The 27,948-nt window shown below is 40.9% G+C and overlaps 1 protein-coding gene and 1 non-coding gene across 4 annotated transcripts in view; one reads left to right on the top strand and one right to left on the bottom strand.

The window, feature by feature from the left end:
* Nucleotides 1-16,088, bottom strand: part of TFDP2 (transcription factor Dp-2) — a 196,407-nt gene extending 180,319 nt beyond the window's left edge. For all 3 annotated transcript variants that reach the window (XM_025377601.1, XM_025377604.1, XM_025377602.1), the window contains exon 1: nt 15,708-16,088. The gene's annotated coding sequence lies outside the window, so the exon portion shown is untranslated. The remainder of the gene's footprint in view (nt 1-15,707) is intronic.
* On the top strand, nt 11,957-12,058 carry LOC112619857. The gene has a single exon (XR_003118354.1). It is a non-coding gene; the product is annotated as a U6 spliceosomal RNA (small nuclear RNA).
* Nucleotides 16,089-27,948: the final 11,860 nt, after the last annotated feature.

Here is a 27,948-nt window from a genome sequence, read left to right as displayed (position 1 = left end):
CCATCAACTCGTCATTTACATTAAGTATTTCTCCTAATGCTATCCCTCCCTGAGTCCTCCACCCCACGACAGGCCCCAGTGTGTGATGCTTCCCACCCTGTATCCAAGAGTTCTCATTGTTCAGTTCCCACCTATGAGTGAGAACATTTGGTGTTTGGTTTTCTGTCCTTGTGACAGTTTGCTCAGAATGATGGTTTCCAACTTCATCCATGTCCCTGCAAAGGACATGAACTCATCCTTTTTTATGGCTGCATAGTATTCCATGGTGTATATGTGCCAAAATTTCTTAATGCAGTCTATCATTGATGGACATTTGGGTTGGTTCCAAGTCTTTGCTATTGTGAATAGTGCCACAATAAACATACGTGTGTATGTGTCTTTACAGTAGCATGGTTTATACTCCTTTTGGTATATAACCAGTAATGGGATTGCAAGGTCAAATGGTATTTCTAGTTCTAGATCCTTGAGGAATCGCCACCCTGTCTTCCACAATGGTTGAACTAGTTTATACTCCTACCAACAGTGTAAAAGCTTTCCTATTTCTCCACATCCTCTCCAGCATCTGTTGTTTCCTAACTTTTTAATGATCGCCATTCTAACTGGCATGAGATGGTATCTCACTGTGGTTTTGATTTGCATTTCTCTGATGACCAGTGATGATGAGCATTTTTTCATGTGTCTGCTGGCTGCATAAATGTCTTCTTTTGAGAAGTGTCTGTTCATATCCTTTGCCCACTTTTTGATGGGGTTGTTTTTTCTTGTAAACTTGTTTAAGTTCCTGTAGATTCTGGATATTAGCCCTTTGTCAGATGGGTACATTGCAAAAATTTTCTCCCATTATGTAGATTGCCTGTTCACTCTGATGGCAGTTACTTTTGCTGAGCAGAAGCTCTTTAGTTTAATTAGATCCCATTTGTCTATTTTGGCTTTTGTTGCCATTACTTTTGGTGTTTTAGTCATGCACTCTTTGCCCATGCCCATGTCCTGAATGGTATTGCCTAGGTTTTCTTCTAAGATTTTTATGGTTTTTAGGTCTAATGTTTAAGTCTTTAATCCATTTTGAATTAATTTTTGTATAAAGTGTAAGGAAGGGATCCAGTTTCAGCTTTCTACATATGGCTAGCCAGTTTTCCCAGCACCGTTTATTAAATAGGGAATCCTTTCCCCATTTCTTGTTTTTGTCAGGTTTGTCAAAGATCAGATGCTTGTAGATGTTCTGTTCCATTGGTCTATATCTCTGTTTTGGTACCAGTACCAAAACTGTTGTGGTTACTGTAGCCTTGTTGTATAGTTTGAAGTCAGGTAGCGTGATGCCTCCAGCGTGATGTTCTTTTGGCTTAGGATTGTCTTGGCAATGTGGGCTCTTCTGTGGTTCCATATGAACTTTAAAGTAGTTTTTTCCAATTCTGTGAAGAAAGTCATTGGTAGCTTGATGGGGATGGCATTGAATCTGTAAATTAATTACCTTGGGCAGTATGACCATTTTCACAATATTGATTCTTCCTATCCATGAGCATAGAATGTTCTTCCATTTGTTTGTTTCCTCTTTCATTTCCTTGAGCAGTGGTGTGTAGCCCTCCTTGAAGAGGTCCTTTACATCCCTTGTAAGGTAGATTCCTAGGTATCTCTTTGAACCAATTGTGATTGGGAGTTCACTCATGATTTGGCTCTCTGTTTGTCTGTTATTGGTGTATAAGAATGCTTGTGATTTTTGCACATTGATTTTGTATCCTGAGACTCTGCTGAAGTTGCTTATCAGCTTAAGGAGATTTTGGGCTGAGACGATGGGGTTTTCTAAATATACAATCACGTCATCTGCAAACAGGGACAATTTGACTTCCTCTTTTCCTAACTGAATATCCTTTATTTCTTTCTCTTGCCTGAATGCCCTGGTCAGAACTTCCAAAACTATGTAGAATAGAAGAGGTAAGAGAGGGCATCCTTGTCTTGTGCTGGTTTTCAAAGGGAATGCTTCTAGTTTCAGCCCATTCATTATGACAGTGGCTGTGGGTTTGTCATAAATAGCTCTTATTATTTTGAGATATGTTCCATCAATACCTAGTTTACTGAGAGTTTGTAGCAGGAAGGGCTGCTGAATTTTGTCGAGGCCTTTTCTGCATCTATTGAGATAATTAGGTGGTTTTTGTCGTTGGATCTGTTTATGTGATGGATTACATTTATTGATTTGCATAGGTTGAACCAGCCTTGCATCCTAGGGATGAAGCCAACTTGATCGTGGTGGATAAGCTTTTTGATGTGCTGCTGGATTCAGTTTGCCAGTATTTTATTGAGGATTTTTGCATCAATGTTCATCAGGGATATTGGTCTAAAATTCTCTCTTTTTTTGTTTTGTCTCTGCCAGGCTTTGTTATCAGGATGACGCTGGCCTCATAAAATGAGTTACGGAGGATTCCCTCTTTTTCTATTGACTGGAATAGTTTCAGAAGGAAATGGTACCAGCTCCCCTCTGTACCTCTAGTAGAATATGGCTGTGAATCTGTCTGGTCCTGGAATTTTTTTTGGTTAGTAGGCTATAGTAGGCTATTAATTATTGCCTCAATTTCAGAGCTTGTTATTAGTCTATTCAGAGATTCAACTTCATCCTGGTTTAGTCTTGGGAGGGTGTATGTGTCCAGGAATTTATCCATTTCTTCTAGACTTTCTAGTTTATTTGTGTAGAGGTGTTTATAGTATTCTCGGATGGTAGCTTGCATTTCTGTGGGATCGGTAGTGATATCCCCGTTATCATTTTTTATTGCATCTATTTGATTCTTCTCTCTTTTCTTATTAGTCTTGCTAGCGGTCTATCAATTTTGTTGATCTTTTCAAAAAACCAGCTCCTAGATTGATTTTTTGAAGGGTTTTTTGTGTCTCTTATCTCCTTCACTTCTGCTCTTAGTTATGTCTTGCCTTCTGCTAGCTTTTGAATGTGTTTGCTCTTACTTCTCTAGTTCTTTTAATTGTGATGTTAGGGTGTCAATTTTAGCTCTTTCCTGCTTTCTCTTGTGGGCATTTAGTGCTATAAATTTCCCTCTACACACTGCTTTAAATATGTCCCAGAGATTCTGGTACATTGTGTCTTTGTTCTCATTGGTTTCAAAGAACATCTTTATTTCTGCCTTCATTTCGTTATGTACCCAGTAGTCATTCAGGAGCAGGTTGTTCAGTTTCCATGTAGTTGAGCGGTTTCGAGTGAGTTTCTTAATCCTAAGTTCTAATTTGATTGCACTGTGGTCTGAGAGACAGTTTGTTGTGATTTCTGTAGTTTTACATTTGCTGAGGAGTGCTTTACTTCCAACTACGTGATCAATTTTGGAATAAGTGCGATGTGGTGCTGGAAGAATGTATATTCTGTTGATTTGGGGTGGAGAGTTCTGTAGATGTCTATTAGCTCCGCTTGGTGCAGAACTGAGTTCAAGTCCTGGATATCTTTGTTAACCTTCTGTCTCGTTGATCTAATATTGACGGTGGGGTGTTAAAGTCTCTCATTATTATTGTGAGGGAGTCTAAGTCTCTTTGTAGGTCTCTAAGGAATTGCGTTATGAATCTGGATGCTCCTATATTCAGTGTATATATATTTAGGATAGTTAGCTCTTCTTGTTGAATTGATCCCTTTGCCATTGTGTAATGGCCTTCTTTATCTCTTCTGATCTTTGTTGGTTTCAAGTCTGTTTTATCAGAAACTAGGACTGCAACCCCTGCTTTTTTTGGCTTTCCATCTGCTTGGTAGATCTTCCTCCATCCCTTTATTTTGAGCTTATGTGTGTCTCTGCATGTGAGATGGGTCTCCTGAATACAGCACACTGATGGGTCTTGACTCTTTATCCAATTTTCCAGTCTGTGTCTTTTAATTGGGGGCATTTAGCCCATTTACATTTAAGGTTAATATTGTCATGTGTGGATCTGATCCTGTCATTATGATGTTAGCTGGTTATTTTGTCTGTTAATTGATGCAGTTTCTTAACAGTATCCATGGTCTTTAAAATTTTGCATGTTTTTGCAGTGGCTGGTACCAGTTGTTCCTTTCCACGTTTAGTGCTTCCTTCAGGAGCTCTGGTAAGGCAGGCCTGGTGGTGACAAAATCTCTCAGCATTTGCTTGTCTATAAAGGATTTTATTTCTCCTTCACTAATAAAGCTTAGTTTGGCTGGATATGAGATTCTGGGTTGAAAATTCTTTTCTTTAAGGATGTTGAATACTGGCCCCACTCTCTTCTGGCTTGTAGAGTTTCTGTTGAGAGATCTACTGTTAGTCTGATGGGCTTCCCTTTGTGGGTAACCCGACGTTTCTCTCTGGCTGCCCTTAACACCTTTTCCTTCATTTCAACCTTGGTGAATCTGACAATTATGTGTCTTAGGGTTGCTCTTCTCGAGGAGTATCTTTATGGCGTTCTCTGTATTTCCTGAATTTGAATGTTGGCCTGCCTTGCTAGTTGGGGAAGTTCTCCTGGATAATATCCTGAAGAGTGTTTTCCAACTTGGTTCCATTCTCCCCGTCACTTTCAGGTACACCAATCAAACATAGATTTGGTCTTTTCACATAGTCCCATATTTCCTGGAGGCTTTATTCGTTTCTTTTTACTCTTTTTTCACTAAACTTGTCTTCTCGCTTTATTTCATTAATTTGATCTTTAATCACTGATATCCTTTCTTCCACTTGATTGATTCGGCTATTGAAGCTTGTGCATGCATCACCAAGTTCTCATGCCACGGTTTTCAGCTCCATCAGGCCACTTAAAGTCTTCTCTACACTGTTTATTCTAGTTAGCCATAACCTTTTTTCAAGGTTTTTAGCTGCCTTGCAATGGGTTAGAACATGCTTCTTTAGCTCAGAGAAGATTGTTATTACCTACCTTCTGAAGACTACTTCTGTCAACTCATCAAAGTCATTCTCCGTCCAGCTTTGTTCTGTTGCTGACAAGGAGCTGCTATCCTTTGGAGGAGAAGAGGTGCTCTAGTTTTTAGAACTTTCAGCTTTTCTGCTCTGGTTTCTCCCCATCTTTGTGGTTTTATCTACTTTTGGTCTTTGATGTTGGTGACCTACAGATGGGGTTTTGGTGTGGATGTCCTTTTTGTTGATGCTGATGCTATTCCTTTCTGTTTGTTAGTCTTCCTTCTAACAGTCAGGTCCCTCAGCTGCAGGTCTATTGGAGTTTGCTGGAGGTCCACTCCAGACCCTGTTTGCCTGGGTATCATCAGTGGAGGCTGCAGAATAGCAGATATTGCAGAACAGCAAATATTGCTGCCTGATCCTTCCTCTGGAAGCTTTGTCCGAAAGGAGCACCCGCCTGTATGAGGTGTCTGTTGCTCCCTACTGGGAGGTGTCTCCCAGTTAGGCTACATGGGGGTCAGGGACCCACTTGAGGAGGCAGACTGTCCGTTCTCAGAGTTCAAATGCTGTGCTGGGAGAACCACTGCTGTCAGACAGAAACGTTTAAGTTTGCAGAAGTTTCTGCTGCCTTTTGTTCCACTATGCCCTGCCCACAGAGGTGGAGTCTATAGAGGCAGTAGGCCTTGCTGAGCTGGGGTGGGCTCCGCCCAGTTTGAACTTCCTGGCCACTTTGTTTACCTACTCAACCCTCAGCAATGGCGGACAACCCTCCCCCTACCCAGCTGCAGCCTCGCAAGTCCATCTGAGACAGCTGTGCTAGCAGTGAGCAAGGCTCCGTGGGTGTGGGACCCGCCAAACCAGGCACAGGACAGAATCTCCTGTTCTGCCAGTTGCTAAGACCATGGGGAAAGTGCAGTATTTGGGCAAGAGTGTCCCATTTTTCCAGCTACAGTCTGTCACAGCTTCCCTTGGCTAGGAAAGGGAAATCCTCCAATCCCTTCTGCTTCCTGGGTGAGGCGATGCTCTGTCCTGCTTCAGCTAGCCCTCTGTGGGCTGTACTCACTGTCCAACCAGTACCAATGAGATGAACCAGGTACTTCAGTTGGAAATGCAGAAATCACCCGTCTTCTGCATCAATCACACTGGGAGCTGCAGACCAGAGCTGTTCCTATTCGGCCATCTTGAACAAAGATCTGTTTAATTTCTTTTAAAGTCAAAAGAACATAGGCCAGGTGTGGTGGCTTAAGTTTGTAATCCAGAACTTTCAGAGGCTGAGGCAACAGATCACTGAGGGCCAGGAGTTCAAGACTAGCCTGGCCAACATGGTAAAACCCTGTCTCTATTAAAAATACAGCTATTAGTCAGGCGTGGTGGTACATACCTGTTATTCCAGCTACTTGGGAGGTTGAGGCACAAGAATCACTTGAACCCGGGAGTCGGAGGTTGCAGTGTGTTGATATCATGCCACTGCACTCCAGCCTGGGTGACAGAGCAAGACTCTGTCTCAAGAAGAAAAAAAAAAAAGTCAAAAGAGCATGAAATATGTTGCAAAAGGACATATAGATCTTAAATAAAATATTTATGTTACAAAGAAGTTAAGATACTCAAAAACCTGGGGATAGAAGGAACACACCCCAACATAATAAAAGCCATATATGACAGATCCACAGCTAGTATCATACTGAATGGGGAAAAACTAGAAAGCCTTTCCTCAAAGATCTGAAACATGACAAGCATGCCCACTGTCACTATTGTTATTCAACAGAGTACTGGAAGTCCCAGCTAGAGCAATCAGACAATAGAAAGCTACAAAGGGCACCCAAATTGGAAAGGAAGAAGTCAAATTATCCCTGTTTGCAGATGATGCAATTTTGTATTTGGACAAACCTAAAGACTCCACAAAAAAAGTATTATTAATAGAAGTGATAAACAAATTCAATAAAGTTACATGATATAAAATCAACATACAAAAATTAGTAGCATTTCCATATGCCAACAGTGAACAATGAGAAAAAGAAATTTTAAAAGTAACTCCATTTATAACAGCCACATAAAAAACTGAATAACTAGGTATTAACCAAAGAAGTGAAATATCTCTGTAATGAAAACTATAAAACACTGATGAAAGAAATTGAAGAGGACACCAAAAAAATGGAAAAATATTCCATGTTCATGGATTGAAAGAATCAATATTGTTAAAATGTCAATACTACTATCAAAGCAATCTACAAATTCAAGGCAATCCCTATCAAAATGACAATGACATGCTTCACAGAAATAGAAAAAACAATCCTAAGATTTACATGAAACCACAAAAGACCCAGGATAGTCAAAGCTATCTTGAGCAAAACGAACAAAACTGGAGGAATCACAGTACCTGACTTCAACTATACTACAGAGCTATAGTAACCAAAACAGCATGGGACTGGAATAAAAACAGACACACAGGCCAATGGGATAGAACAGAGAATCCAGAAACAAATCTACACACCTACAGTTAACTCATTTTCCATAAAGGTGCCAAGAACATACACTGGGGAAAAGACAGTCTCTTCAATAAATGGTGCTGGGAAAACTGGGTATGCATATGCAGAAGAAAAAAACTAGACCCATATCACTGGCCATATACAAAAATCAAATAAGGCTGGGCGCGGTGGCTCACGCCTGTAATCCCAACACTTTGGGAGGCCAAGGCAAGCAGATCACTTGAGGTCAGGAGTTCAAGACCAGTCTGGCCAACACAGTGAAACCCCATCTCTACTAAAAATACAAAAATTAGCTGGGCGTGGTGGCACATGCCTGTAGTCCCAGCTACTTGGGTGACTGAGGCACAAGAACTGCTTGAACCTGGGAGGCGGAGGTTGCAGTGAGCTGTTATCAAGCCACTGCACTCCAGCCTGGGCAACCAAGCAAGACCCTGTCTTAAAAAAAAAATCAAATCAAAATGGATTAAAGACTTAAATCTAAGACCTCAAAATGTGAAACTACTAGAAGAAAATATTGGGGAAAATCTCCAGGACATTGGTCTGGGCAAGAATTTCTTTAGCAGTACCCCACAAGCACAGGCAACCAAAGCAAAAATAAACAAATGGGATCACATCAAGTAAAAAGTTTCTGCACAGCAAAGGATACAATCAATAAAGTGAAGAGACAACCCACAGAATGGGAGAAAACATTTGCAAACTACCTATCTGACAAGAGATTTATAACCAGAATATATAAGGAGTTCAAGCAATTCTAGGAAAAAATAATAATAATAATAATCCCATTAAAAAATGGGCAAAAGATCTGAATAGACATTTCTCAAAAGACATATGAATGGCAAATAGGCATTTGAAAAGGTGCTCAACATTGCTGATCATCGAACAAATGCAAATCAAAACCACAATGAGCTATCATTTCACCCCAGTTAAAATGGCTTATATCCAAAAGACAGGCAGTAACAAATACTGGTGGGGATGTGCAGAGAAGGGAACCTTCCTAAACTGTTGATGGGAATGTAAATTAGTACAACCACTATAGAGAACAACTGGGACGTTCCTCAAAATACTAAAAATTGAGCTACCATATGATCCAGCAATCCTACTGCCAAAAGAAAGGAAATCAGTATATTGAAGAGGTATCTGCATTCCTGTTTGTTGCAGCACTGTTTACAATAGCTAAGATTTGGAAGCAATCTAAGTGTTCATTGACAGATGAATGAATAAAGAAAATGTGGTACATATATACAATGAAGTACTATTTGGCCATAAAAAAAGAATGAGATCCATGGCTGGGCACGACGGCTCACGTCTGTAATCCCAGCACTTTGGGAGGCCGAGGCAGGCAGATCACTTGAGGCTAAGAGTTTGAGACCAGCCTGGCCAACATGGTGAAACCCCATCACTACTAAAAACACAAAAATTAGCTGGGTGTGGTGGTGCGCGCCTGTAATCCCAGCTACTCAGGAAGCTGAGGCAGGAGAATCGCTTAAACCTGGGAGGCAGAGGTTGCAGTAAGCCGAGATTGTCACTGCACTCCAGCCTGGGCAACAGAGCAGGACTCCGTCTTGGAAAAAAAAAAAGAATAAGATCCAGTCATTTGCAACAACATGGATGGAACTGGAGATCATTATGTTAAGTGAAATAAGCCAGGCACAAAAAGACAAACATTACATGCTCTCACTTAATTGCGGGATCTAAAAATCAAAATAACTGAACCCATGAACAGAGAGAGTAGAAGGATGGTTACTGGAAGCTGCAAAGTGTAGTATGGGCATGTGGGGGATGGTTAATGGGTACAAAAAAATACAAAGAATAAATAAGACCTACTATTTGGTAGCACAAAAGGGTGACTATAGTCATTAATAACTTAATTTTGTATTTTAAAATAACTTAAAGAGTGTATTTGGATTGTTTGTCACTTAAACGATAAATGCTTGAGGGGATGAATACCCCATTCTCCATAATGTACTTATTTCATATTACATGCCGATATCAAAACATCTCATGTACCCCATAAATATATACACCTACTATGTACCCACAAAAATTAAAACTAAAAAAATTAAAAGTTCAGATGATTGAGTTTAGTATTATACATCTTATCTAAGTATGTACTTTCTTCTGTTCACAGTATACCAGTCAGTAAAATAGAGTAATAAAGCTCATAATCATGATTTAATCAATTAGCTGAAATACAACCAAACTTAAGATAACACGTATCTTAAGATTACACAGAAATGGTCTTTTATATATATTTTCTTATTTTTAAAAAATTAATTTATTTTTTTGAAACAGTCTCGCTCTGTCGCCCAAACTGGAGTACAGTGGCATGATCATAGTTCAGTGTAGCCTCAAACTCTTAAGCTCAAGTAATCTTCCCACCTCAGCCTCCTTAGTAGCTGGGATAATGGGTACGTGCCACCACATCTGGCTAATTTTTTTTCATTTGTAGAGATGGGGCCTTGCAAAGTTGCCCAGGATGGTCTTAAACTTTTGGCCTCAAAGTAATTCTTCCCAAAGAGCTGGGATTACAGCATGAGGCACCATGCCCAGCCTGTTTGTTTATTTATTTATTTTGAAACAGAGTCTCACTCTGTCGCCCAGGATGGAGTGCAGTGGCAAGATCTCAGCTCACTGCAACCTCTGCCTCCCAGGTTCAAGCGATTCCCCTGCCTCAGCCTCCCAAGTAGGTAGGATCACACGCGAATGCAACCACACCCAGCTAATTTTTGTATTTTTAGAAGAGATGGAGTTTCATCATGTTGGCCACACTGGTCTTGAACTCCTGACCTCAAGCGATCCACCCACCTCAGCCTCCCAAAGTGCTAGGATTATTATAGGCGTGAGCTACCACGCCCAGCCTATTTTTTCAATTATAGTAAACAGTAGCACTAGTGAAAGAATGATTAATCAACAATGGCTAATTTTCAAACCACTCACTTATATTTGAATGAATTCTCAACACTTTAGGGGAAAAAAAAAAAAAAAAGCTATGCTGGAAAAGACCCAACCAAAAAGAAGATATATTTTTGAGTTCTCCAAGCTATTTTCCCCTATTTCATCTTTTCTTGCACTTAGGATTCTTTGAGGGATGAGACTACGTTATGTCCCTTTGTCAACTTAGTGCTTCACACAGTGCCTGTAAAATAATAAGCACTTCACATATGTCTTTTGAGTAATACACACAAAGACCAACTGGTGAGGAGTCACCATCTCTCTATGCCTACTATCTGGCTGCTGGTTCATATCATCCCCAAGAAAACCAAAGGTAAAAAAGGGTTTGAAGTTGGGTGCGGTGGCTCACATCTGTAATCCCAGCACTTAGGGAGGCCAAGGGAGGTGGATTGCTTGAGTTTAGGAATTCAAGACCAGCCTGGCCAACATGGCAAAACCCTGTTTCTACTAAAAATACAAGAATTAGCCAGGCGTGGTGGCACATGCCTATAATCCCAGCTACTTGGAAGGTTGAGGCACAAGAATCACTTGAACCCAGGAGGCAGAGGTTGCAGTGAGCCGAGATTGCATCACTGCCAGCCTGGGCAATAGAGCAAGGCTCTGTCTCCAAAAAAAAGTGGGGCAGCGGGGGTAGGGGGGCTTGAATTTAAAAGGACAGTAAAGAGAAAACAGAAAAAGGGAGTTGGAAAGTACTATGCTTAGAAATAAAATTCTAATTAGATTACAGCTTATGCCACTAGGAAAGAAAAGACTTATTTATTTATTTATTTATTCTTATGTATTTATTTATTTTGAGATTGGGTCTCACTCTGTTGCCCAGACTGGAGTGCAGTGGCACGATCATAGCTCACTGCAGCCTTGACTTCCTGGGCTCAAGAGATCCTTCCACCTCAACCTCCTGAGTACCTGGGACTACAGGCACATGCCACCAAGCCTGGCTACTTTTTGCATTTTTAGTAGAGACAGGTTTCGCCATGTTGCCCAGGCTGGTCTTGAGCTCCTGGGCTCAGCAATCCGCCCACCTCGGCCTCCCAAAGCACTGGGATTACAGGCATGAGTCACTGCACCTCCCAGAAACGACTTTTAAAACATACAAGCATTTTTAAAACAAAGATAACTTTGGCTGCCATACATAAGGACCAGAGACAGAAAAGGACTGGAAGAAGGAAGGTTAACAGGAAGCTATTACTGCAGTCCACTAAAGAAGGAATGGTGGCCCAGATTACAGTAATATTAATAATAGTAGGAATGGAGAGAAATAGATGTACATTACCTTTTTGCTTCAGGCATTTTTATTAAGAAAAATTATCTTTGGATGGATCAGGTAAAACAAGCATTGATATCTTGTGCAAAATGGGCATTTAATAAATTTATCAATGAATTGGCGGAAATGAAAGCTCAATATGAACATGAAGATAAAAGACAGTTCCTAACTGCTCTAAGTAAACCTTCAACAAAGTATATTGCTCCAAATAAAATTCCACACAGCTGTTGGCAATCATTTAGGAACTATGGTGAGCAGGAGAGGTTACCAGAAGACTGAAGACAGAAAAATGTAGTACTCGTGTTCAAAAAGAGAGAAATGGGATCCTGTCAACTATTGATCATTGAAGTTAAACGTAATTTTAGACGTGATTCTAGAATCATTACTAAGAGAAGTTTGTGAATACTTAGAAAAAGTAGTGATCAGTGCTCGTTTAGCAGCACATATACTAAACGGGAACAAATCAGAGATTGGCATGGCCCCTGTACAATGAAGACACACAAATTGATAAAGCATTCCACATTTTTACTTGACTTAAAAATCCTTTTCTGATACAAAAATCAGTCGGGTGTGGTGGCAAGCTCCTGCAGACCCAGCAACTCGGGAGGCCGGGGAAGGAGAATTGCTTAAATCCAAGAGGCCACTGCACTCCAGCCTGGGTGACAGAGACTCTGTCTCAAAATAAATAAATAAATAAATAAATAAATAAATAAATAAATAAATAAAAATCCTTTTCTGAAAAAAAAGACAAAAATGTAGTAATCAACATACGCTACTGGAATATAGTATAGTTTCACTAAGGACAAGTAACGATAGGGTAAAAAAAAAAGGAGACATATAAAATCTGGGTTTTAGTAAGGCAATGGTCAAAGTTCCTCACACATTCCTTGTGAGAACTTGGAAACATATGAGGTAGATGATGATAAATTAGCTAAATTTCTAATTGGCTGACCAACTGAACCAAAGAATTAATAATAAAATTTTTTATCACCTTTAAGAGAGGTCTTTAGCAGGTAAAGAACTCTGCCCTCAGCCCGCCTAGACAGCATTTTAGTGAAAAATTTGCATGACGGCAATGCCAAAATTATCAAACTTGTATGTTTACCAAATGCATAGATTTGATATTTATTGGATGGCCAAATCAGGATTTTTAAAATGTCAACAGACTAGAAGCAATCTTACAAAATAAAACTTAATACAGACACATGTAAAGTCCTACCAAAAAATATTCTATTAAAGAATTTAGAGAGTATGACTTTAAGAACGGAGACAGCATGAACAAAGCAATTCAACACTTTTAGTTGACAAGGAAACCAGTAGTAAAACAGGTATCATATATACATAGTACTTGGATGCCCCAACCCATTCTAAGTGACTTATATATATACATTAATTATCTTCAGAATTGTATAAGATAGTCACTATTATTAACCCCATATTACAGATGAGGAGACTTAGGCCCAGAGTGTTTACATAATTTACTCAAGGTTACCCAGCTGATAAACTGCAAGGTTAGGATCTAAACACAGGAAGGCTAGCCCCAAAGTTAATCCTCTTAACTAGTAAACTATTATAAATTAACAGTGTAATGTGGTTGCCAAAGAAGCAAGTCTACTCTTAAAGTACATGCTTTAAAATCAGAGAGGTAACTTACAGTCTTCTATGCTAGTGAATACCTAATTTGGGGTACCATTCTTGTCGGAAGAATGTGGATGAACTAAACAAATTCACAAGTGGGCTATGAGTTCTGTGAGGAGATGCAAACGAAAACAATGACACAAAAGTCACTTACAGAGGTTAAAGACTGATAATATTTTCTAGAGAAGAAAACACTCAGTGGAATGTAAGTATCTTCAAATAGTTGAAAACCCACAATACAGAAGAGACAGTGAGGACACAATTTCTAGTTCAGTGAAAGAAATAATTTTATAAAAATTAGAGTTGTCCAAACATGGCGAGGTGTGTGCCTACAACCCCAGCTACTTGGGAGGGTGAGGTGGGAGGATCACTCGAGCCCAGGAGTTCCAGACAAGCTTGAGCAACATAGAGAAATCCTGTCTCAAAAATAAATAAATAAATAAATAAATAAATAAATAGAATTGACCGAATATCTTTATCTCAGAAACTATGACACTATAGTCTCTCCAAAAAATATACAAATGTGTATAATTTTGCATAATATTTCCAAGAGTTCACAAGCCTACTTTCATATCTATTCATGCCGCACACCTAGTCATGTATCCCAGATTAAAATGGAAAGGATTTATGTATGAAGAGGTGAGTGTATTTGATTCTCCTTAAAATCCACTACAATTTAAAATTCTATGATCTAAAAGAACGCTCAATCTATGCTTTCTAGTTTCTTCTGAGATCCATTATAACACATATTGCAATAAGAGTTTAAAAGATGATGACAAGGAAGTACATCCCAGTTCATCAGTTATGTTGAGGGTACACAGCTCAGACAGTTAAGAATTTTGGCTGCAAGAGAAAAACTTCCATGTGCCACTTGGACTACATATTCACAAAAGTCGGGGTGGGAGGAATTACATGATCACAAAATGAGAATATGAAGTATTACACACTAGAAAAATTCAGCTTTCTTTTTTAAACACCTAGAAATGAAGAGAACTGAAAAGTAAGAGTTCAGTAAATCTTGGACCTTTATTAACAAATGTAAGTGCCACAGTGCTGAAACTGCAACTGCACAGTCAGAACAACGCTACAGACACCATGTCTACTCTTAGACTAGACTAGTTACAGGCACAAGATGTTCTAATAAACAGCAAATACATCCAGAGCCAGTACATAAGTGTGACAGAATCTGGGGTCTAGGCATTTGATTTTTCTCCTGGTGCTGAGAATGGACACTGCCATTAAAGATTAATTATAGTAATCTGATAGTGATAAAGGTTTAGCTAAATAACAGGCTAACCAATGAAATGGAAAAGGAAGCTGCAATATAGATCAATTAAACTATTTTTATATTTACTTTTAAGGAGAGACAGGGTCATGATTATGCCATATAGAAAATAGATGAATATATACTCACGAGCTGGAAAGAAAAAAACCAGGTAAATAACTTTATTTATTAGGTGAAGATAAATTCAAGCCATTAAGAGAAAACACATGGCCCAGAAAAAAAAAAAAATAGGTTGTGAAAGTCAAATACAAAACTCAGATCTCGGGGAGAGAGGGGAAGGAGAAGGCTGTTAAAAGAGAGCCTTGCTGAAAGAGAGCAAATAAGTGAGACAGTGAGTCTATGCCCTCTGAGATGGAATGAGGAAAAGATAAAAGTATTCATGGGCTCAAAGGTAGCTTCAGCAGTGAATATGGAAAAGGAATGAACCTGTTCACTGTCTCAACGCTAAAAGAGAAATAATATAGGGTCTTTTTCTAAACCAGCATCCATGGCAAGTGCCTAACTAATACAAGACATTTAATACGTGGAGAATTTTCTTACGATTGCATTCCATACATTAGTTCATTCACTCCCTGAAACACACCGAATAGGTGGATGCATCTAATTTACAGATGGAGAAACCGAGATCACACAATAGAATATAGCACAGGCTGGTAAGAGAGACTGGGGCGCTCATCCACTTCGTTGCACTGTCAGCGAGATCCTGGGAAAACCCTTACACTTCTTTGTGAAGAGAGACCTTGGTTTCCAGATTTTCTCAAAGGAGTCTGGGCCCAAAAAGCGATCCTCTACTTCAGAGAAAAGTTCCTTTATGGGGCATATGAGTTCTTCAAGCACACAAAGCTTAGAAACTCTTTTTAAAAACAAACAAACACCTGGTGGAGACAGAGGCGTGTGAGTCATGAAAGGAGGAGGGAAAAATCGGAAAACCAGATTTAGAAGCCATCCTTCTTTGAAGAGAAGGAGAAAGTAGAAAGCAGCCCTTCCCCTCTTCTACGAGGCGTGACTCAGGGACGTTACCTCCCCCGATTTGCTCTATGCACTAAGAGGGTGACCCTCTCTGGCTTTCGACTCCGGCCCAGACACTCACGGGTTACCCGGCCAGGCCTGGAGAACCCGGGTCTAAACAGATGGGACTCGTGTGGGGGACAAGGGGGCCCCTGGGCGCAGGGAGGGAAACCTGCCCAGGAACGCGCTCGGCCGGGTCCAAAGGCCCTCGGCGCGCAGGCCCGCGCCCTCTCCCTAGACCTTACCGCCTTCGGCTGCAGAAGAATTGGCGGTCAAGCGAGGGTGTCGGGCCGAGCAGGGAGCGCGTCTTCGGGCGCCGCCGCTTCTGTGGCGCCCGCGCTTGGCGGCGGCCGGGTCCCGGTGGACTCGTCTCCCAGGGTGACGCGGCCTGCCCGCTCAAGGCCCAGGAGTTTGAGGCCCCGAAACGCCGACCGTGCGCGCGCCCTCGAGCCTGCCCAAAGAGGAAGGGTCAGGGCGCGCCCCGCGGGCCGTGCAGTGGCAGTAGCGCCGCAGCCGAGATCGCTGCCGATTTCGTCCGCCCTCTCCCTGCCCAGCTACAGCCCCTCTTCCCCCGCGCGAGCTTTGGCGGCGGAGCAGCACGGTGCGCGCCGATTGGCCCTCGGGATGTGCGACGCCAGGCGCCGCTCCCCACGGATTGGCCGGGCCGGCAGTGCGTGCAAGGAGTAAACAAACCCCGCCCCCAGGCTTCTCTTGGAGAGTAGGGGGCCACCAGATGGAGGGGCGGGCCTCGTGCACTCAGCCACCGCCCCTTGGTTCCCCCTGTGGCCTCCCTGGGAGCCCTCCCGCAGGACCCGACCACCCCGCTTCCCCGCCGCCTCCAGGGACAGCTGCGGGCCTGAGGCCTAGAATTTTAGGCACACTTCCTTCATCCCTCCTGTCTCATACCCCCTACTCCCACCCTGCGACTTGGGTGGGAATCTCTTTTCCAACAGACCCCGAAGCCGGAAAACCCCAGCTCTCTTGGAAAGAGGGGAACTGGGCAGTTCCATCTCGGTCCCCAGGCCTTTGCCGGGTCGCCCTGGGGAAGCATCAATAAGGGACAGAGGGGCGAGTGATCGTGAGTGAGGCTATGCGTGGAGCCAACTGTGGGACACCTTGAAATTATTCAGACAATGGGTTACAGACCACTGGGAATGTGGAGGTTCTTCAGTATCCAGGCAAGTTAATATCCAAACCAGGACAGGTCATCATGTCCCGCGGAAACTACACACACCCCAAATGCCCGTACACTTGGTTCCACATGAAAACATTTTGTTCATTCATTCGTGCCGATGTGAAAAACCCTGTGCAAGCAGCGCGTTAAAACGATTAGATCTTTCTCATTTTACTCCAACCAAATTTTATGTTTGTTTTCGAGACGGGGTCTCGCTGTCACCCAGGTTGGAGTGCGGTGGCAGGATCACGGCTCAGTGGAGCCCTGACCTCCCAGTCTCACAGCCTCCCGAGTAGCTGGGACTACAGCCCTGCGCCACCACACCTGGCTAATTAGAGACGGGGTTTCCCATGTTTCCCAGGCTGGTCTGGAACTCCTGGACTCAAGAGATCCTCCAGCCTGGGCCTCCGAAAGTGGTGGGATTACAGGCGTGAGCCACCGCGCCTGGCCCCAGACACTATTCTTGACATGGGGAGACATCAGTGGACAAAATAGAGACAAAAACTCCTACCTTCAGGGAGTTACATTCTAGCAGGATAGGAAAGATAATATGCAAAAGAATAAGCAAAACAAAAACTACATTACATGCTGATATTTGTGCTATGGAAAAAAAAATAAGCAGAGGTGTTGGAGGAATGGCTTCAGTCCTAAATAGAGTGATCAGGGAAGGTAGCACGGAGAAGGTGGTATTTAAGCGAATGTCTAAAGGAGGTGAGGTAAGTAAGAGAGCACTTTCAGATCTTTCTCTGGGGCAGGGCATAATTGCATGTAACTAGTCGTGAGAGTCCAAGAATGTCAAACGCAGTACTCCATTGACTGATTCTAAAATGCAAAAACCCCAATGGAGTGATTACTTCACATTCTCCAGTAACAAATCAATAAAAATTTATTTAGTTTCCACAAGAAATTTTGTTAAGGTTATATTCAACAAATCCTTTTCACTCTAGGTACTACATATACAAAAATCAGCAAGACAGACAAAACATCCATCCTCAAGGAACTCAGTAGCAGAGGAAATGGATTGTAAACCACCTCAATTCAATGTGTAAGTAACCATGATGAAAGTACACACACAAAGTGCTTGGGCTAATGTAGGTAAAGGGGTCGCTGTCACAGAGGAGCTGTAACTATCTTAGGATCTCTTTATCTATAAAAGAAACTCAGGACTAAATTTGGAGTGAAGCTATCAGGGATTCCCTAACCTCTTTATAGGTTAGAGTCTGAAGATACTAGGTTGAACCATATGAAATTGCTGATAGTGCAATTTCATATGATAGTGCAATTCATATGGTTCAACTTACTGTCTTGCAGAGGTAGTATGAGGATTTTGCCATGTAATGCATGTAGTAAGTGTTCAATAAATGATGGCAATTATTATATTCATTGTATAATATAGCTTTTGAAAAAAAAAAAAGATTTAAAAGTCAATGTTTTGTAACACCTTCCAACACCATTACATAAAATGGGCAGTGAAAGTTTCAAATTTTCCATATACTAGTTTGATTTAGTTGTGAATTTCCATGACCTAATCAGGATATGTTGTAAAAGACAGTAAATGTTAGTTTCACAGCAGGCCAAGAAATTCAGAATAAGGAGGAACAGCTTGGTTTTTAAGCCAAAAACTGAGAATTCTCCAGAACAGAATAAATTGTCAAGTTGCTACAGGGAAGAAAATTCATGTAAATCAATTTTTCATTCCCACTCATAGTTCCAATTTAGCAATTTGCACAACAGTCAGCTTTCTGTCTTCTTTCTTATTTCCCCATTAAGGGATCTTATTTCCTCTGAAAAGGAAAATAAAGTTTCCACCATCTCCAATGCCAGAGAGTAGACATCTGAAATGTGACAGAATATTTATTGATTCTGCAAACACTTATTAAGCACTTATTGTATGCCAAGAACTATGCAAGGCATTGGCAATACAAACACAAATGTCCAAAGAGCTCCATTCACTGGCATTCCTTATGCTTGGAATAATCCCCAGTTCACCCACAACTCACCTGCACATGCCTTCTTATCTAAACTTAAACAACACTTTCTCCAGAAAAGCTTCCCCTGAGTCCCCATCTCCAACTCTTTTCCCATATTTTCTTTGACTTTCTAACATTCATTAAACTTGTAATTACTCACTAGCTACCTGCCTCCCATTAGACTATAAGCTTCTAGAATCAAAGACATATCATTCTAATCACTGTCATCTCCTCAGTGCTTAACAGAAGTTCAATGTTTTTATTGAATAGATGAGAGTCCATAGCCCAGCAAATCTGGAAAGAGGAAAGAGGTATAATAAAGTCCTCTGCTTAGAAATATGTGGGCCACTGAAGAGCCAACACAAAGAGATTGTGAAAAAGACGGGTCCATTCCAGTTAAACCCGAGGCATTTCCATGTGCTGCCCGCTCTCCTGGCACTGGATACTGCTTTTGCAGGTGGAATTACCAGACTCCTGGACCACTGCCTCTCAAACTTTGAGATGCACAGTAATCACTTAGGGAATCTTACAATTCAGGCTGTAAGGTGTGGCTTCAATCCTGTATCTCCAACAGGCTTCCAAGCGATGCTGGTGCTGCCTCACCAGCCAAAAATCACACTTTGAGTAAAAAGGTCTTTAGTGACACCTTTTATCACATGAAAAGATCTGCAGTTGTCAGAACAGTTTCAGATTTTTTTTAAAGCATCTTCTTTTCACACCAAATCCATCTAGTGACTGACAAAAGAAATAACACTTGTAAGTGTAAAATCTGGGTCTTGCTTCTAGAGACAATCCTGTTATGTACAGTTTAATCACCTTAATAGGACAGAGTAGAATCGAAGCCTCGGAATTTCCTCAGGGAAGGATTCAACTTCTCCCCAGGTTTCTGGAATGACTGCATTAGAGCAGTAGAAATATTTCAAAGTCACCCTTAATGAAAGTAATCCCTTAATATCAAACAAAATATTTTTTAGGATAAAATATTTCATTCACCGTAAAAAATATAAAGTAAATGTGAGGTATAAGGAATCATGATAAACCTTCATGTACCTGCTTAAGCAACATATTATTAACACCATGAAGCCTCATGTGCCCCCTACCAGTGTATCCCCACAACTTTCCCTTTCCAAAATAACATCTTAAATTCTGTGTATAATTTCCATGTTCTTCTTTATAATCTTAACACACGTGTATGTATATTCAAATAATATATTGCTTAGCTTTTCATGTTTTTGAACTTCATAAATTTGGAATAAAATTTATTATTCATCTGCAATTTTTTTTTTTGGTCTTTTGTTTAAGAGGGTCATCTATCTTGATGGGTGGTCATTCATTTTCACTAATACAAAAATAACATTTACATACTCCATTCTATTTTATTACTTTTTGTTGTTGTTGTTGTTGTTGAGACAGAGTCTCGCTTTGTCGCCCAGACTGGAGTGCAGTGGCCGGATCTCAGCTCACTGCAAGCTCCGCCTCCCGGGTTCACACCATTCTCCTGCCTCAGCCTCCCGAGTAGCTGGGACTACAGACGCCCGCCACCTCGCCCAGCTAGGTTTTTGTATTTTTTAGTAGAGACGGGGGAGTAGCTGGGACTACAGACGCCCGCCACCTCGCCCAGCTAGGTTTTTGTATTTTTTAGTAGAGACGGGGTTTCACCGTGTTAGCCAGGATGGTCTCGATCTCCTGATCTTGTGATCCGCCCGTCTCGGCCTTCCAAAGTGCTGGGATTACAGGCTTGAGCCACCGCGCCCGGCCTATTTTTTTTAATTTTATTTTGAGACAGACTCTTGCTCTGTTGCCCAGGCATGAGTGCAGTGGTGTAATCTCAGCTCACTGCAACCTCTGCCTCCCAGGTTCAAGTGATTCTCCTGCCTCAGCCTCCCAAGTAGCTGGGATTACAGGTGCACGCCACCAGTCCCGGCTAATTTTTGTATTTTTAGTAGAGATGGGGTTTCACTATGTTGGCCAGGCTGGTCTCGAACTCCTGACCTCAAGTGATCTGCCTGCCTTGGCCTCCCATACTGCTGGGATTACAGACGTGAGCCACCGTGCCCAGTACATAATCCATTCTCTTATTGAAAGGCATTTGGGATTTTTACCTTTTTTCCTATTCGGATGCTATGAATATTCCTGTCTCCTTTGTACATGTGAAATTTTCCATAGGGTCTTAGATTATGAACAGGGGTGACAGTCAAAATATTTAAAAACTGGTAATGCACAGATCTTAGCTGGTTCTCCTTCCCCACAAACACCCTGACACAATTTCTTATGTGCAGTTGGTTTATTTTGGGAGATGATTCCAGTGAACTGGAGTGGGAGATAGCAAGCATGAAACATGAAGGAGGAAAAGCCAACCCCATGTATTGTGGGTTACTGAGATGTGTTACTGCGATGATCACTGCTGGAGGCTACTGAGGCTTGATCCTGGACAGGACTCTCCAAGAAGTTTTGAAGAGCACACTTCAAAACTGTCCACTTGAAGGACAGAAGAGGGGCATATTTACACACTGGCTTCCATCTTCACTGTGAAAAAGTTGCTCTGTTGGGTGTCAACTCTCTAGTACTTCAAGGTTTGGACATGGGTGAAAATAACAGAGAAGTTCAGACAAGTATTCCAAGCTGACAGGCAAGGAAATCCCAGTCCAGAACAGGAGATATGATAAGGCAAAATGAGGCAAGGTGTTGTCAGCATACACTGGGGCAGCTGATTGCTCCAACAAGTGAAATAAAAAGGTGAGCCAAGATGATAGGAAGTGGGGCAAGAGGTGACCAAAACTGATATAAATAATTGAATGATAAATTAATGGAGAATAAGAGACAGCTCTTCCATACAGTAGAATTCAATTAATAAATAAAAAGGCATAATGGAAATAGAAAATCGCCATTACTAGGCACTCAACACCGGAATGATTGTTGCAGGAGAGAACTATCCATGGACAGTAAACTAGTGAGTGAAAAGTGTGATGGCAAACAGTATATTTACGTGGTCTTAAAGTATCTTCTCAGAAAATTCTTATTAACTACTAAAGAAAAATAGTAACCTTGCAGTGGAAAAATCTGGGAGACACTATCTTAATCTATCTTAATCAAGTGATCAAGGTTAACATCATCGGTAATAAGACACAGGGATATAGCTTCATGATAGGATGCACTGAGAAGTCCACAATATCACTTCTGCAGTATTTTAACAAAAGTGCAAAACCTCAGTCTACACACAAGAGAAAATCAGGCCAAGCCAAAGTGAGGAACATTCTATAAAATAACTGCCAGTACACTTCAAAAATGTCAAGGCCATGAAAAAAATAGACTGAGGAACTGTCTCAGATGGAAGAGACTAAGGAAACATGAAAATTAAATACAATGTGGGATCCTGGACTGAATTCTGAACCAGAAAAAGGACATCACTCAGAAAACAGGCAAAATTCAAATAAGATCTGTAGATTAGTTAAGACTGCTGTATCAATGTGAATTTCCTGGTTTAATTGTATTATGGTTATACATGATGTTAATTAGGAGAAGCTAATGAAAAGGGAACTCTGTGTACTATTTTTACAACTTTTCTGTAACTCTAAAATTGTTTCAAAACAAAAAGTTAACAATTAAATACCGGGGGATCTTATTAAAATACAGATTCTCATTCAGTAGGTCTGCGATAAGGCCTGAAATTCTGCTTTTCTAAAAAGCATCTAGGTGATGCTGAGACTGCTGGTCCCAATGACATATTTGAGTAGCAAGACTTTTTTCCCCCGGTTGTACTGAGGTATAACTGACATAGAATAAACTGTACATAAAGTGAATAATGTGATGAATTTTGATATATGCATACACCCATGAAACCATTGCCACAATCAAAATAATGAATTTATTATTGGGAGATGATTCTAAATAGGTTTCTCATTTCTGTTTGTATTGCAAGCAGAGACACTGTGGCTTTTGTTGTAACACAGAGATGGTGTCTCCCTCCACAGCAGAGGGCAGTTTTGTCCAACAATCAAACATCGTGAAAATAGTTTTCCTCTGGGACAAGCATCAGACAGGTTTACTTCCAATCTATTACAAAAGACTCAGGTGTCCTGAGCCTGAGGTTCTTCAGCTTTACCATAAACCACTGCATTCACAGTATCAACCTGAATGCTCCTCACAGGACTTAGGAGGCAAGGAGAACCAACGTAAATATGAAGATAATGAATGCTTGCTGTGCCGTGAGTAATAAAATCTTTAATCTCTGAGGCAGGCGTCTCATATCTTTTGTCATCAGCACAGGTTGAGCATCCCAAATCCAAAACTCTGAAATCCTAAATGCTCCCAAATCTGACATTTTAAATTAAAAACTTTTTATTACTAGAGACAGCATGTTGCTTGCCCAGACTGGAGTATGGTGACATGGTTATATCTTACAGTGACCTCCTGGGTTCAAGTGATCCTTGGGCCTCAGTCTTCCAAGTAGCTGGAACTACAGGCATGACCATCATGCCTGGCTGATTTTCTTATTTATTTATTTATTTTTAGTAACAAGATCTCCCTGTGTTGCCCAAGCTGGTGAAATCTGAGGCTTTTTGAGCACTGACATGATGTGCAAAGGAAATGCTCGGATTTGGGTATCGGATTTCAAGTTTTCAGATTTTGGATGCTCAACTGGTAAGTATCCATAATAAAAATATTCCAAAAAAAAAAAAATCTTAAACTCGAAATACTTCCGATCCCCAGCATTTCAGATAAGGGATACTCAACCAGTATCTATAAAACTGTGGGAGACTAACTTGTTAGCTTCCAAAGTTGAGTAAAATTTCAGACTCTTCTCAGTTTTCGACGGTGTCTGGTGATGAAGATTGGGATGCTAATAGAAATAATGGTTTTCTGGAAGAGAGAAGACAAGGGCTCCCATGGGCTGGGTGAAAGGATATGAGAACTCCCTGGGATCTGGTAGCAAATGTTCTTGCTCAAATGGTGGGCAAGGGGGAAGGAAAATTTGGCAAATCTAATGTATTTGCCTTATAATCTTTCTCCCCTCCCCCCCACTTTTTTTTTTGAGACAGTTTCCCTCTCATGTCCCAGGATGGAGTGCAATGGCACGACCTTGGCTCACTGCAACCTCCGCCTCCCAGGTTCAAGTGATTCTCCTGCCTCAGCCTCTGGAGTAGCTGGGATTACAGGCATGTGCCACCATACCTGAATTTTTCTATTTTTAGTAGTGATGGAGTTTCACCATGTTGGCCAGGCTGGTCTCAAACTCCTGACCTCAAGTGATCCTCCCACCTAAGCCTCCCAAAGTGCTAGGATTACAGGCGTGAGTCACTGCTTCCAGTCTAATCTCCACCTCTTAATGGGTTCTGTTTCTTTCTAAAGAGCAAAAAATACACCAATACTCAATATCATCATCATCTCTTTTTTTCTACAATTTCTTTTAAACAAAACCCATTCTTCAAAATTATTGATACAAAATAACCAGAGAAACTTCAGCAACATCAGCTCCATATATCTCCATCATGTCCCCTGTTCCATGTCCTCTTCAATAGACTAATTGCTTTGAACAACAACAACGACAACAAAAATGCATGACAAAACCAAAACCTCTTCCTTTCTTCAAACAACTCAATGTTCATCATTCTTCTGCTATGAATGTTCATACATCTTCTACTATGAAATAATACCGTGGGCTCATGAGAGACTCCACTATGGTCAAGGAATGGAATCCAGATTATCTGACTGAATCTTCCACCCATATAGATGTCACTAAATATGTCTGTGAACTCGAAGCAAATAACAGAGAAACACAAAATAAAAATGGCTTTAATATACCAACATGTACAGATTATTCAGTTTCATTGTAATTTCCCAATAATTTTAAATTATAATTTTCAGAAAGGATTTTTAACATCTGCTAGGCTAATTCCATGAAATTATCTTTTCTCCAGTTATTTATAATCTTTCTAAATAGTTTAAAATACAGCATATTTTCACAACAAATTTTATTTTCCCCACCACAAAGGATTATCCCACTTCTCTAGTAATTTCCTTTGTACAAGAATGTAGAATATAGACTAATCAGCCTAACTAGGATCTAAAAAGGCAAGGTTACATAAAACGCTTCTTGTCTAACCATATTAAGGCCCAAGTTTACCTAGAGTCACAACTGTAGTTAACAACTGCTATTTCTCTGGTTGTTTTTTGTTTTGTTTTTGTTTTTGCAAAGTTTCGCCATGTTGCCCAGGCTACCCTCGAACTCCTGGGCTCAAGCGATTATCTGGCCTCAGCCTCCTAAGTCGCTGGGAATAGAGGAGCATGCCACCATGTCTGGCTCCTCTGTGACTTTCTTAATGTGCAGAAACCAAAACAGGTAATAGTATTTAATAAGAATGTCTAGGTAATTTTTTTTTAAATCCAAAAGTTAAAGTAGACAAAAAGGGAAGGGAAAAATTCATATGCAGATAAAAAATATTTCTATTACTGTGGATCCTTGATTTTTTGTATAGATCTTAACAATGATTTATGAGGTTCTCAATGACAATTTAATAAAACTGCAAAATTCATTAAGAACATCAGAGAACGCCAGGTGCAGTGGCTCACGCCTGCAATCCCAGTACTTTGAGAGGCCAAGGCAGGCGGATCACGAGGTCAGATCGAGACCATCCTGGCTAACACGGTGAAACCCCGTCTCTACTAAAAATACAAAAATTAGCTGGGCATGGTGGTGGGAGCCTGTAGTCCCAGCTACTCAGGAGGCTGAGGCAGGAGAATGGCGTGAACCTGGGAGGCGGAGCTTGCAGTGAGCTGAGATCGCGCCACTGCATACTCCAGCCTGGGCGACATAGCGAGACTCTATCTCAGAAAAAAAAAAAAAAGAATATCAGAGAAATAAGATTATAAATTTACTGAGGCATACAAATTGGAATCTACATTTACCATCTTGCACAAATAGGAAAGTTTCTAATAACTTATTAACAAAATCATTCTGAAACCTTTACACAAATCAGCCTATTTTAAATAATATTTTAAATAAAAAGGTTAGAAACATTATAACTATGTACAAAGTATATATCTGTATACTTAACATTCTAAGTAAAGATATCTTTGAAAATTTACTGTTATACAGTATTAGTACCATACTCTATAATGAGCAAAGAAAGAATATGAGAACTCTTGGGCTCAGTACATTGTAAATATGTTCAAAATGCTATATACATTTTGCCTGGAAAGATTTTTAAAAATCCCACATAATCACATAAACCACTGGACTGATTTTTAAAAACTTTAAAAAAGATATTTAAAGATATGGCTCATAAATGACGAGTTGATGGGTGCTGACGAGTTGATGGGTGCAGCACACCAACATGGCACATGTATACATATGTAACAAACCTGCACGTTGGGCACATGTACCCTAGAACTTAAAGTATAATAATAATAATAAAAGATATGGCTCATTAAGCAAACATTTAGTGATCATATCTCACAGCAGCCTCAAACTGCTGGGCTCAAGTGATCCTCCTGCCTCAGTTGGCAAATGGGCAAAAGATATGAACAGAAATTTCACTGAAAAGGATAAACAGAATGGGCTGAAATAAGAAATAGTGACACCACCAAATGCTGGCGAGCATGCAGAGAAACTGGATCACTCATACATTGCTGGTGGGAATGTAAGTGGTACAGCCAGTCTGGAAAACAGTTTGGCCGTTTCTTATAAAGATAAGATTCATTTAAATGGGAGTCTCTATATCATTTGTTTCCTAAACATCACAGGTATCTATTTAAATACAGCCATTTTATAATAGACCAAATGTATAGTAAAGTGGGGAAAGATAGTAGAAAAAGAATAACAAAGAATTTCAGAAATATCTGATTTTGCAAGCACCTGTCTCTGTCCTTCCCACTTCAAGATCATTCCTGCATTCCTCTAGGAACAAGGGTCCCATGGGAATATGATGACAATGCAGCCAATGACTTAGGTGCCAATAGATGCTGGTGCCAAAATATTTATGGCTATGAGGTTTCAAAACTTAAAAAAAGAAAAATGATTCCTTTTTATTGGAAAGGGGATTTAAAAAGAAAAACAACCAACATGATTTTGAATCATCTATTTAACTTTTTTAGATTACTCTTTTTGACTGGTTCAAACCAGAAGACCTGGGTTTGGGTTTACAATAAGACAATTCTGGGACCAAGTAGGTTGTAAAAGTCCAAGGTGTGTTTGGGTTTTTTTTTTTCCTCTCCTTCTCTCTCTCTCTTTTTTTTTTTTTTTTTTTTGAGACAGAGCCTCACTCTGTCACCCAGGCTGGAATGCAGTGGCCCAATCTCAGCTCACTGCAACCTCCCAGGTTCAAGCAATTCTCCTGTCTCAGCCTCCCAAGTCGCTGGGACTACAGGCACATGCCACCATGCCTGGCTAATTTTTGTATTTTTAGTAGAGATGGGGTTTCACCATATTGATCAGGCTGGTCATGAACTCCTGACCTCAGGTGATCCACCCGCCTTGGTCTCCCAAAATGCTGAGATTACAGGCGTGAGCAACTGCACCTGGCCTTTTTCTCTCTTTTTTAAAATTGAGATGGGGGTCTCACTATGTTGCCCAGGCTGGTCTCGAACTCCTGGGCTCAAGTGATCCTCCCACCTTGGCCTCATACATTGCTGGGATTACAGGTGTGAGCCGCCATGCTTATCCTGGGGCTTTTAATTCTTACTGAAAACTATAGTCTAAATTTCCCAAAGGGATTCAGAATCCTTTGGGGGTAGATTCAAGCCTTCTAGGCCATCTCTGGGATGACTCTAGAATAACTTAAAGTCAAAGAACTCCAGGGGGTACATCTACATGTCTCCTCAAATAATTACAAAATTCTTGCCAGATTCCTGGGCTGGACTGTTTTAGATTAAAGACTGGTCCCTTACAGGAGGGGCTATTTACGAAGTTCCTTCCCTATAGCACCAGAGTGTTTGGCACTCTCAAAATTCAATCTGTTAGTCATCTGCAGTCAAATATATAAAACCTGTGAAGAGAGAGGCTTCAATTAAAGCTTAAAAAGTTAATATATCGGCCGGGCGCGGTGGCTCAAGCCTGTAATCCCAGCACTTTGGGAGGCCGAGACGGGTGGATCACGAGGTCAGGAGATCGAGACCATCCTGGCTAACACGGTGAAACCCCGTCTCTACTAAAAAATAAAAAAAAATTAGCCGGGCGAGGTGGCGGGCGCCTGTAGTCCCAGCTACTCGGGAGGCTGAGGCAGGAGAATGGCGGGAACCCGGGAGGCGGAGCTTGCAGTGAGCTGAGATCCGGCCACTGCACTCCAGCCCGGGCGACAGAGCGAGACTCCGTCTCAAAAAAAAAAAAAAAAAAAAAAAAAAAAA

Source organism: Theropithecus gelada, chromosome 2 (assembly GCF_003255815.1).
Source record: "Theropithecus gelada isolate Dixy chromosome 2, Tgel_1.0, whole genome shotgun sequence".
Taxonomy (NCBI): domain Eukaryota; kingdom Metazoa; phylum Chordata; class Mammalia; order Primates; family Cercopithecidae; genus Theropithecus; species Theropithecus gelada.
This window is presented reverse-complemented; position numbering and strand designations above follow the sequence as displayed.